The 12985-nt window shown below is 40.7% G+C and overlaps 1 non-coding gene across 1 annotated transcript; it reads right to left on the bottom strand.

Moving 5' to 3' along the window:
- Positions 1–1678: 1678 nt before the first annotated feature.
- On the bottom strand, positions 1679–1784 carry LOC122044678. The gene has a single exon (XR_006129700.1). It is a non-coding gene; the product is annotated as a small nucleolar RNA R71 (small nucleolar RNA).
- Between the last annotated feature and the right edge of the window lie 11201 nt (positions 1785–12985).

The raw sequence follows: 12985 nt of genomic DNA, 5'->3' as shown, positions 1-12985 counted from the left end.
CTTGTACACTCAAACACAAGGCATCAAATATATAGGACCTAACTTAATTCAATTGATCACATCAAAACTAACATGGGGCAATTACAATCGTGATATATGATCTCTTTATTATCAAGTTTATCTATCGACCTTGCTCTGAACTTGGTCGAGTAGCATCTGATTGTGTTTGTTTACTCTTTGTTTTGCTTCCAACTCTAGGTTCTTACAAAACATCCATACAAAACACAGATAAATACTCAAGTCTAATTTGTAGTCTACTTGATCTACTAGGCTTGCCTCTTGTTTGGAGTTCACTCCTCCAAGACTTTACCACCCTGTAAGTCTACCATACCTACTAGGTTTCTTTGTTAGAGCTCCTCCAAGACTTTACAACTTAAAGTTCACTCCCTTAGGATTTTCTCGTTGATAGGTATCTGGTCACCTTGACCTACTTAGACTTATCACTTGTCAGACATCCGATCATCATGACCTGTCTAGATTTTCTTTTGCCTAACATCTGGTTCTCTCTTAATCTGCTAGGGCTCTCCTTTTCAAACATCTGGTCACCCTTAATCTTCTTGGACTTTTCCTTGATAGTTATCTAGTCAATCTTTTGACTATACTAGACATAACTCACTTCCAAACATCAGGTCTTCTTTGGATCAACTCTTAGTCAAACTTGACTAGGTATAGATATGTTATCAAACATCTAAATCTTAGAGGCTAATTGCACCAACAGTGGAGATGCAAGAGCACATGTTTTTTAGATGTGTGCCTGTTGTTGAGGTGTAGAGGAGGATTAGGGCTCGGCTTCACATGCACCAAAAGATATCCGCTTATGAGAGGATACTGAGAATCTTCAAGACACATTATCGAGGAAATCAAAACCTAGTAAAGGCTTGGCACCTTGTCGTTTCATCAATTATTCATCATGTGTGGATGTGGCTAGCAAGGAATAGTCGTATGTTTGAGAGAGTGGGGTTAGGTGTAGATAGTATTTAGATTAGTACAAATACAAGTGTACTGGTCCCTAGGCATCTACTCTAACCTAAGTATCAAATGTGGGTAGCTCTTAGGGCCTACATGGTATATATATATATATATATATATATATATATATATATATACCATGTAGGCCCTAAGAGCTACTCACATTTGATACTTAGGTTAGAGTAGATGCCTAGGGAGTACACTTTATTTACACACACACACACACACACACACACACACACACACACATATATATATATATATATATATATATATATATATATATTCACACACTCATTTATTTATTAAAAAAAAAAGATGAGAGATAACTTGTTTACGGATAAGGACAAAAACTGAGTTAGTCATTTTCGATCAATTGAATAGGGTTTTTTGATTGATCAAACATGCCACATCAAGACTTTGATCATATGGAATTAGGGACTAAAAAAGAACACCAAGAGCACGAGATCAAATACCACACTTGAAAATAACTGTTTTATCTTGTTCTTTCTTTTTTTTAAGCCTCTTCTTCATTGTATTATTGTTGATCTGTGTATAAGAGATTTCTCTACCTCCTACCTTTTGCCAAAGAGGAGAAATATATTGGGCGTCATAATGCATAGGCCTTGGACTAAACACTTCATAACCATGTGGGACCAATATGAACAACAGTTTCTCAAGAAGTTTTTCCCTCTAAGCAAGACAACTCACTTGAGGAATCTTAACACCAACTTCATGTAGAAAGATGGAGAATCCTTATTTGAAGTTTGTGATAGATTCAAAAGACTTCTACGCCAATGCCCTCACCATATATTAGAGAAGTGGTTTATCATCCACACATTCTACAATGGAATTACCTACTAGAAGGTGTCCTTAGACTCCATTGCTAGCGGAACTTTAATGAACAAGGGATTGGATGGGAGCAATGATATTATTGAAAGTGTAGCACTCAACTACCATCAATGGGCATTTGAAAAAGGTAACCTTGTCAAAGATGCTAGTAAGTATTGTTGGTGCAGTTAGAACCAATAATCAAACTCAGGTTTTGATGAATAACAAGTGGATTAAAGTTAGATATTCTATGATCTAACCTTATTACCAAGTATGCAGGACTTGACAGGTCAGGAGGACCCGATACTAGACTAAAATTTAGCTAAGTACGTTGAACCTAATAGCTGGTGGGAAGTCCAGATGGTCAAGGAGTGACTCAATATATGGTAGGGAAGTTCGGCTGGGTCCGTAGGACTTGACAGCCGACCAAAATCTAGTTGGGTCTGCGGGCCTGACAACTGATAGGAAGACTTGGTGGGTGATGTAGGAGCATCTAGGGGTACAATCATTTCATATCATCAATGCGGCCATGTTCCTTTTTGAGTTGTGTCAAGAAGAAAATAAGGCTATTAGGCTCATTTTTGGGTCTTGAAGAAGGACGATCGAGACTATCGATAAGGAAGATGACTTGCCCATGGCCTCCTGACAAGGTTGTGCTCTATTTGGATTCCAGATGAGGCAAAATAGGCTTTTAAATGGCCTATAGGACCAAGTTATGCTTAAGATAATGACCATGTTGTAGTGTTATGGTTCACATGAACCGGGTCTCCAAAACTCTATATTTGGACCATGTTGTAGTGTTAGGCTTTTTTTCTTTATTTTTTTTTAATTTTAAGATTAATTTTATTTTCTAAAAGTTACTTTAGATTTTATCTCCTTTGTTTAGGATTAGTTTTCTTTTACTTTTTCTTATTTTTGTTGTGACTTTTTCTTGTTTATGAGGTTATTTAAAGATAGGTTAGGGCTCTTGTAAAGGGATGACAAGTTATTTTGATATTTAATCAATTGATTTTACTTAAGCCACGTTATTACTATATTTCTTTTTCTTTGTGCTCTTAATTTTATAATAGGTTTAAGTCTAATTTAGGCTATTCCTTTTTTTGTTTTACTTCTATCTTATTTTCTTGTTAATCTCTCTGCAATTTCATAATCCAGAATAATATACATATTTTGCTCGGCGTTAGTTGGTATCAGAACTCATTAAGATCCAATGGAGGATCATCGTGGATGCGGTCATGGTCGTGAAGGTTTCGGCTGAGGAAGCCTCACACTGTGGTTGTAGCATCCAAGATGAGATTCAATATTTATATAGACAAGTTACAAAGTTATCTCGGCATCTAGCAGTACAAGATTGTAAAAATCATAAATTCTTTTATTCCCCTTTTGAAAAATCTATAATTTTCAATTGAGAAGAGATGTCCAAGTGCAAATTTGGTTTCAAGAAATATGAGATCAATCACTCCACCACCTAAAACTTCGAGAGAATGCTGGCTTTGTGGCACCCTGATGTCATCCCTTTCTCCAATGGCAAAGGAGATAATCATAAGGATGTAGATCTCAAGAACATTGAGTACGACCAATTCTACTCTATTGATCGTTTGATTACAGAAGGCAACATAGATGATAATAAGATTGAAATATTTGATAATATAGTATACGACAATGATGAAATTAACCAGGATGACAAGAAACCCGCAACCGAAGATGTTGTCTTTCCTCACCAACCTTCTGTAACTGTCCCCGCCAAAGGAATGGATGATATGAACTTTTTCATCAATCCCCAATCTTTCACCCCTTCAGTTGACACCTCTATTTAGCTGATCCAGCCCACTCTGTGTTCGACCACTTCCATGGAACTCTCGCTTGTCCTTTCAGCGACGCAACCTTCTCAATCTACAGAGCTCGATCAGTGCCTTTCACCACTGGCTCTTCCACCACAAGGGTTCGATGAAATAAAACTAGATCGGATGGAACCAATAGCACCACTCCCTCCATCAGCATGGGACACGGAGATGAAACTCCAATCAGATCCGGAGGTGGATGCATTGCACCTCAAGTCTCTAGCGGAGGATAAGCTCTGCTAGTTATGCCTCAGGTCTGCCATCAAGTATGTGAATAGCGTTGTCCAGCTTGTATCTGATTTTGACGGCATCTCTCCCTTATGGTCGCTACCAACAAAATCCTCCGTGGCAATTCCTCCGACCATTACAAGGTTAGGGATGTTTGCCAGTGTAATAATGTGCGGCAGATAGCATCAAGGCATGAAAGAATGCAAAAGAAGCTAAAACTAGTAATGAAGAAGATAAGTTTGCAGAAGTTCATCCGCTATGGATTGTTGCCGAGGAGGCTTAAATTAGCATGAACGGTAACAACCTTGATGGGGATGGTTCTTCTTTTAATGAATCCACAACTAATTGTGATATGGGAAGTGACTCACTATCACCAGCTTATTTTCGATTTTATTCTTTGAGAACCCATGATTACATACACATTCTGAAGTTCAGGGCTGCAATCATCTCTGTCAGATGCAGTTCTTAAGTAATTATGGTTTGTCAAGCTACCCCAGATTTAGTATTTCAACGTTGTAACTTTGTTGAGAGGTAATACAATTCCAACTTACCCAATTAGTGCAGCATGCCCTGGTTTTAGTGATATAGGCTATGGACTATTGATAATTGGTACAAGGTAGCTGACCTATAGTGGTAAACTTGTTGCAGCTTCAAAAACTAGCCGTGTTAGTCCCAAAAATATGAGTCCAGGTAAAAGTGTTTCACTGGAACATTCAAATAGTGGTTGATATGAGTTCTAATAAATTGGCTTATCAGATGATGTGGAGGTCACCGTCGATAGAGAAAGGAGAGATCCATAGCTGGGTGAATGTATGATTAATAGGATAATGACCGACCAAATAAAAGATTTTCTGCAGACGCTAGGTCAGGTGACGCCTGATCGAGATTAGAAGTACTTAGCCTTATGAAATCTTTTAGTGTATTACTGGTCGAATGAAGGTTGAGAAAGTATCAATGTGTTTATATGCACTCGGTCGGACTATGCGCTCGGTCGGACAAAGTCCGACTAAGTTTAAAGGCACTTAACCTTATATAGTTTCTAGTATATTACCAGTCGAGTGAAGGCTGAGCGAGCACCAGTATGCTTATATACGCCTAGTCGGACAAAGCCCGACCGAGCTCAAAGGCACTAAGCCTTATACAACGTTTAGTATATTACTGGCCGAATAGAGGCTAAGCGAGCACCAGTGTGCTTATATGCATTCGGTCGGACAAAGCTCAACCGAACTTAAAGGCACTTAGCCTTATACAGCTTTTAGTATCTTACCGGTCGAATAGAGGCCGCCGAGCGAGCACCAATATATTTATATGCGCTCGACCGGACAAAACCCGACCAGGCTTAAAGGCATTCAGCCTTATAAAGCTTATAATACATTCATTCATCCTTATAAAGCTTATAATACATTATCGACCGAAATATGCTTAACATAAGATATTCTCAATATATACATGACTTGCTTGAATGATCAGTCGAGACATATTTAACAGAGGATGTCGTACAAGTAGTAAACAACTTTATGAAAGTTTGATGAATTTTGCAGGAAATATTCTCTAGAAGCTTATTCAGTTACAGGGGCATGTTCTTATTCATATTTCATCAGAAATATGAGTCATAAACGATAAAAGAGGTACATCTGGGGTAAAAAAAGATTCCTTGAGGGATTATTACACGAAGCCTAAAGTGGTACTTCATCTTTTAACAAACTCTAGCAAACCGGGGACCACCTCATGACTACGGAAGTTATATGAGGTAGTATAAAAAGAGAATCCTCTCCGTTGACAAGATATGCAACTCTAGCATCCAAAACTCTACTTCGAAGAACTTTCATTACTGTACTTCTTCTTCTTCTTCCACCTTCAAAAGAGAAAACTGACTAGAACGTCGGAGGGCCTAGTTAGGGATTCCCACCCTGATCTTAGGTCACTAACGCTTTGTTGTCTTGTCTCACTGTGTGTAGGATCGTTGAGGAGCTCTTCCGGATCTCCAGGAGTTTATCTTCCTCGGAACCACCATTCATCAGAGCTAGTATACCTTCTCGCAGATTTCAGATATGATCAAATTTGGCACCGTCTGTGGGAACATTCACTTGGATCTGAAGAAGATATGAAAAACTTAACACCATAACCATGACACAAGAATATTTGAAGTTGCTCATCAATGTCAGAGTGTAGAAGTTATTGCAATAACAACAACAAGTCAATACTGGTGGTACAGTGCCCATGGCTCCGAATCTGGCGATATTGACAACTGCTTATCAAAAGGAAAGAAGAGGTGAGGAGGACCCTACTTGCTTGCTTCCTACTCCTCTCTCCCCAACTTGACGTCCTCGAGTATTTCTTCATGCACCTTTTGAACAAGGAGGATGAAGGGACGCTCCCCAAGAATCTTCTGGAGAAGCACCTATGTAGGATAAACGTAAAGGGAAGATCGTAGCTAGCGATAGCTCTCTCGAGAGGTTCATTACTTCATTCTCTTAACGAGTGTTGGATGATCCTTTTCCGAAACATTATCAAAACTTAAATATCGGAGAATATTTGGGGACAACTGATCTAGAAGATCATCTTCTTAAATTCAAAAATGCCCACTACAAGAAAATTGGGATTCTACAACACTTAAAAGACAACGCTTTTTTTAAAAAGCGTTATTTTTTTTTAACAACGCTTTTAGTGAAAAACATTGTCTAATTATTTATTTTCTTACTAATAGACAATGCTTTTTTAAAAACCGTTATCTATTAGTGATTTTTGTGAGTCAAAGATAACGCTTTTTAAAAAGCGTTGTCTATTAGCCTTTTTTTAGTGTCTACGACAACGATTTTTAAAATGTGTTGTCTATTGTCAAGTTCTCGTCTAAATCTAGAATAATAGAAATCATTGGATCAAGTAAGGAGTAGAAAAACCCCTAGTTTTACTGGCCCACCTATCTTCTGATCGAATACCTCCCGAACCCTTCTCCCAACTCCTCATCTCACGTCAGCCTTCTCCATCCAACTCCTCTCACGCCCTCTCCTTCCAACTCCTCTCCGACAAACCCCTCTCCGGTGAACCCCTCTCCGCGAACCTCTCCTCCGAACTCCTCTCCGACAAGATCGCGGGCAAAATTTTCTCACCATATTCCTTCACCTCTTCATGCCCTAATCTCTTCACCTCCGTCGCCTCATTCACGCTTCCTTCACACTGCCCAATCTCTTTGACCCCACCTTCCTCAAGCAGCAGATCAGTTGAGAGTTAAAGAAACTAACGACATCAGTATATTCTAAGATTGATCTGCGGTCCGGATATCATCAACTGATAATTAAAGAAACTGATATTCAGAAGACAACATTCCGTACCAGATACGGACATTATGAATTTTTGGTAATGTCATTTGGGCTTACCAATACTCCAATGGTGTTTATGGATTTGATGAACCGCATCTTTCTAGAGTGATACGGGTTAGGTTTTATGGGTCTCCCGATGAGGAAAGAAAAGGAAGAAAGAATCAAAGGAGACAGGCTAATATCGGTCGGTACATACCTTTAGAACAAAGATAGACTAATATCGATCAGGACATACCTTATTGATGAAAATAAGCCAATATCGGCCGAGACATGCCTTCAGAACAAAGATAGGCTAATATCGGTCGGGATATATCTTGCCGAAGGAGGACAGGCCAATATCGGTCGGTACATATCTTCAAAACAAAGATAGGCTAATATTGGTCAGGGAATACCTTCCGAATAAAGGTAGGATAATATCGATCAGGACATACCTTATGGATGAAAATAAGCCAATATCGGCCGGGACATGCCTTCAGAACAAAGATAGGCTAATATCGGTCTGGATATACCTTGCCGAAGGAGGACAGGCCAATATCGGCCGGTACATATCTTCAGAACAAAGATAGGCTAATATTGGTCAGGGAATACCTTCCGAATAAAGGTAGGATAATATCGATCAGGACATACCTTATGGAAGAAAATAAGCCAATATCGGTCGGGACATGTTTTCAGAACAAAGATAGGCTAATATCGGTCGGGATATACCTTGCCGAAGGAGGACAGGCCAATATCGGTCGGTACATATCTTCAGAACAAAGATAGGCTAATATTGGACAGGGAATACCTTCCGAATAAAGGTAGGATAATATCGATCAGGACATACCTTATGGATGAAAATAAGCCAATATCAGCCGGGACATACCGTCAAGGTAAAGGTAGGCCAATATCGGTCGAGACATACCTTCTGGATGAAGGTAGAATAATATCGGCCAGGACGTGTCTTCAAAGTAAAGGTAGGTCAATATCGGTCGAGACATACCTTCCGGATGAAGGTAGAATAATATCGGCCAGGACATGTCTTCAAGATAAAGGTAGGTCAACATCAGTCGTGACATACCCTTAGGATAAGGATAGATTAATATCAGTCGGGAATGTTCTTTCAAGTAGATAGCTAACAAAGATCATTTAATCAATGCCTTAGAAACATGTTGAATAAAAGGCAGCTTATTGTTATCTTATTACATAACAAGGAGGTGTCAAATAAAATAATTCATGACAGGTGTTATATAAAATAATTCATGACAGGTGTTATATATTTTTCGGCGGGAAATATGCTTTCAGGTTATCTTGCAGGTGCTAAACGACAAAGAAGGTACATCTGGGGTACAAAAAAGATTCCTTAAAAATCATCTTCCGCAAGTACGCACCTGACATCATCTCATAACGAATTCTAACAAACCAGGGTCCACTTCATGATTACGGAGGTTATATGAAGTGGTATAAAAGGGGGAATCCTCTCCGTTGGCTAGGTGAGTTCACAACATCGTGTACTTTCACAACCCTAATTTGTTGGCTACTGTTCATCTTCTTGCTTCTTCCTTCACATCAAGAGAGATCACTAACTTGAGCGTCGGAGGGCCTAGCCAGGGATTCCCACCCCGGTCTTGGGTCACTGACGATGGTGTTGGCTGGTCTCTTGTGTGCAGGGGGCCTTGGAAGCTTGGGAGTCCCACTTTCTCCCCTTCGGACTGGGATTCCCTCCTACTTATCAGATTTCCTTCGGTGATTCTGGTTTTCTCCCGATCCGCTTTGGGTTTCTCGGATCGAGGTTCTATCAGCGTTGTTCTTCATCAACACGGTGGGTTTCTTTCTTCTGGATCTCCGTTGCAGTCAGCTTCTCATACAGGATCAAATTTGGCGCCGTCTGTGGGAAATCTCACCTGAGTCTGAGACTACGTGATGGAAGAGGCTCGGAAATCAAACCTACTTACTATTAGTCGGGAGGATTTAGATTCTCTTATCAACTCCCATGTCCAAAAAGCCTTGCAGCAACAACAACAACAATTTCAAGCTCATACTAGAGTTACTCTACCGACGGCTCATCATCCAGCGATATCGACCACCAAGCATCGGAAAGGAAAGGAGCTAGAAGAAGAAGAACATGTGTATTTTCCTCCAGCTACTGTTTCTCCGACTAGGCGTCCCCGAGCCTTTCTTCGCACTCCCCTGGATCCAGGGGTAAAAGGCCTGTGTTCCAAGAATCCTCTGGCGAAGCACCAGACAGAGAAAAGCGTAAGATCAAAATGATGACTAGTGATAGCTCACCAGAGAAGGTCATCTCTCCATTCTCACAAAGTGTATTAGATGACCCACTTCCTAAGCGATATCAAAATCTTCAAATTGGAGAATATACCGGGACAACAGATCCAGAAGATCACTTGTTGAAATTTGAGAATGTAGCCTTGTTGCAACAATTCTCTGACGGAGTGAAGTGTCGGATGTTTCTCACTACTCTTGGAGGAGCAGCACAACGCTGGTTCAAAAGGTTACCTGAGAAGTCTATTCGAAAATTTAAGGATTTCAAGAAAGTCTTTCTACATCATTTCTCCAGCAACAAAAGGTATCATAAGACCCCATGGAGTCTATTTTCAATTAAGCAAACGTCTAAGGAATCCATCCGAGCATATATCAAAAGGTTCAATCAGGTAGCTATAGATCTACCTAATGCTACTACTGAAATCTTAGTAAGTGCTTTCTCTCAGGGTTTAAATGATAATGATTTCTTTAAAGATTTGGTAAGAAATCCTCCTGTTAATTTTGATTCCTTGATTGAACGGGCTACTGAGTTCATTAACGTAGAAGAAGCCCAAGCTGCTCGTAGGAAAGAAGGTGTTCCCTCTTCCCCTACTCAAGCTAAGGAGAAGGCTCCGACCCCCGTGCCCCCACCAAGAGGGCCTAGAATAACTCATCCATCTCATCGATAACCGGATTATCGTCCACAAGCTGTACAACATATAGAGATGCAGCCAGAGGCACCAAGAAGATGGTGCACTTATCATAAAACTAACAGTCATCATACTGATGACTGTTTTGTTTTGAGGAATAGACGAGTCAATAAAGAGCGATATCAGAGGCAGAACTATTACCGGCAGCAGTACCCCAAGCAGCCTGGACGAAAACCGTCAAGAAGCAATACCAGTCACGGCTGGTACCAGCCAAGTATCAGAGAAAGCACCTTCGGAAACCACAATGACCCGTCAGGAAGAGAATAGAAACAATGCTGCTCGGGGCAATATTAACATGATTACGGGCGGACCCACTGATGGGGATTCTAATAGAGCCAGAAAAGCACATGCCCGAAGATTGGAGATTCATGTAGTAGGGTGCAGCATGGAACGAGCGGCCGGTCCTGAAATAAGCTTCGGGCCCAAAGATCTTGGGGGGGTAGAGATACCTCATGACGACACATTGATCATCAAAGCTGTGATAGCCAACTACGCCATCGCTCGTACCTTCATAGACACGGGCAGCTCCGTCAACATTATATTCAAGAAGGCTTTTGATCAACTGCAAATTGATCCAAACGAGCTTCAACCGATTGCTACTCCTCTGTATGGATTCACAGGCAATGAGGTACAACCTTTAGGTCAAATGAAGTTAGCCATTTCTCTAGGGGAGGAACCCTTGATGAGAACCAGGAGATCTTATTTCATGGTGGTGGACGCTCCATCCTCTTATAATGTAATACTGGGTCGGTCTGCCTTGAATGAGTTTAGGGCGGTCATTTCTACTTTTTGTCAGAAGATTAAGTTTCCTGTGGAGGACCAAGTCGGAGAGGTGCGGGGCGATCAGAAGACAGCCCGGAAATGTTACGTAGAAATCATTCGGACTGAGGCTAACACCGCCCGGAAAATTCAAAGAATGGAAGTTAATGCCATTCGGGAAAAGCAGCCCGTCCTGGTTTATGAAGAAAAGGAAGAAGTTCAGATCCAAACTGGACGGCCAGAAGCTACCACCTATGTTGCGGCCGATCTTGATCCTAATTTTAAAGCTGAATTGGTGCAATGTCTGAAGAAGAATAATGATGTATTTGCTTGGACTCCCAAAGAAGTTCGGGCGTTTCTCCTGCCGTCATGGAACATTCCTTGCATGTCTTCCCAGATGCCCGCCCGGTCATGCAAAGAAAAAGAAGTTTTAGTGCAGAACAAAATCAAATCATCAGAGAAGAGATTACTAAACTTATGGAGGCAGGATACATTAGAGAAGTACAGTTCCCAAGCTGGTTGGCTAATGTGGTGTTAGTCTCTAAACCAGGAAATAAATGGCGAGTCTGCATAGACTTCCGGGATCTCAACAAAGCTTGCCCGAAGGATTATTATCCGTTACCCAGGATTGATCAGCTTGTTGACTCCACCGGCGGATGTGAATATATCTCTATGTTGGATGCTTATCAAGGTTATCATCAAGTTCCTTTGGCCAAAGAGGATCAAGAAAAGGTCAGTTTTATAACATCTGAAGATACTTATTGCTATAATGTTATGCCCTTTGGATTAAAAAATACAGGAGCAACTTATCAAAGGCTTATGAATAAGGTTTTCCAGAAGCAGATTGGTAGAAATATGGAAGTATATGTTGATGACATCTTAATTAAATCTCTTCAAGCTGCTGATCTATGCAGGGATGTAGAGGAAACTTGCAAGACTCTAAGACAATATGGGCTCAAGTTGAATCCCAGCAAATGTTTATTTGGCGCGAAGGGAGGAAAATTCCTGGGATATATGGTGTCCGAACGGGGGATAGAGGCCAACCCAAGCAAGGTCAAGACACTGCAGAACATGGAGCCACCACGCAACATGAGGGAAGCTCAAAGATTGACAGACCGAATCACAGCTTTGTCTAGATTTATTTCTAGATCGGCTGATCGTAGTTTTCACTTCTTTAAAATACTCAGAAAGGCTAATAAGTTTCAATGGAATGAGGAGTGTGATAAGGCTTTCCAAGAATTGAAAGATTATTTAGCTACTCTCCCTGTGTTGGCTAAACCTATAGTAGGAGAAACTCTGTGGGTATACTTGTTGACTAATGAGAACGCCGTAGGTTCTGTACTAGTTAGACAAGAGGGAAAGGAGCAACAACTTGTATATTTTTCTAGCCATTTATTAAAAGGAGCCGAGTGTAGATATACCACATTAGAAAATTTGACTTATGCCCTAGCACTGACTGCTCGGAGGTTGCGCCCATATTTCTTAGCACATGAGATTATTGTATTAACTAACAACACTCTTGGGCGAGTATTACACAACCCAGAGGCATCGGAACGGCTGATTAAGTGGACCACTGAACTTTGGGAGTATGATATCCAGTATCAACCTCGCTCAGCCATCAAGGCATAAGCTCTGGCAGACTTTATCATAGAAGTTCAAGGCCCCGAGGAAGAAAACACCTGGAGGGTTTATGTAGATGGTTCTTCAACTAGGCAAGGTAGCGGAATTGGTGTTCTTCTTATATCACCAAGGGAAGACAGATTGCAACTCTCTATCAGGTTGAACTATAGAGCTACCAACAACGAAGCAGAATATGAAGCCTTAATAGCCGGTTTGCAAGCTGCTCGGCATATAGGGCCAGCTCGAGTCCTTATTTATTCCGATTCTCAATTAGCAGCTCAACAACTATCAGGTAATTTTGAAATCAATAATGATAGGCTTAAGTTATATGCTGAAGCGTTTGATAAGTTGAACTCTCAGTTTCAAGAAGTAAATATACAAAAGGTTCCCAGATCTGAAAATCAAGTAGCAGATGAATTGGCTAAATTGGCTTCTGCTATAGTACCATGGAGTTTAGACAGACCCGTGGAAC

This window comes from Zingiber officinale, chromosome 2A, assembly GCF_018446385.1.
Source record: "Zingiber officinale cultivar Zhangliang chromosome 2A, Zo_v1.1, whole genome shotgun sequence".
In the NCBI taxonomy this organism is placed as follows: domain Eukaryota; kingdom Viridiplantae; phylum Streptophyta; class Magnoliopsida; order Zingiberales; family Zingiberaceae; genus Zingiber; species Zingiber officinale.
The sequence above is the reverse complement of the archived record's forward strand: the minus strand, read 5'-3'. Positions and strand labels throughout refer to the sequence as shown.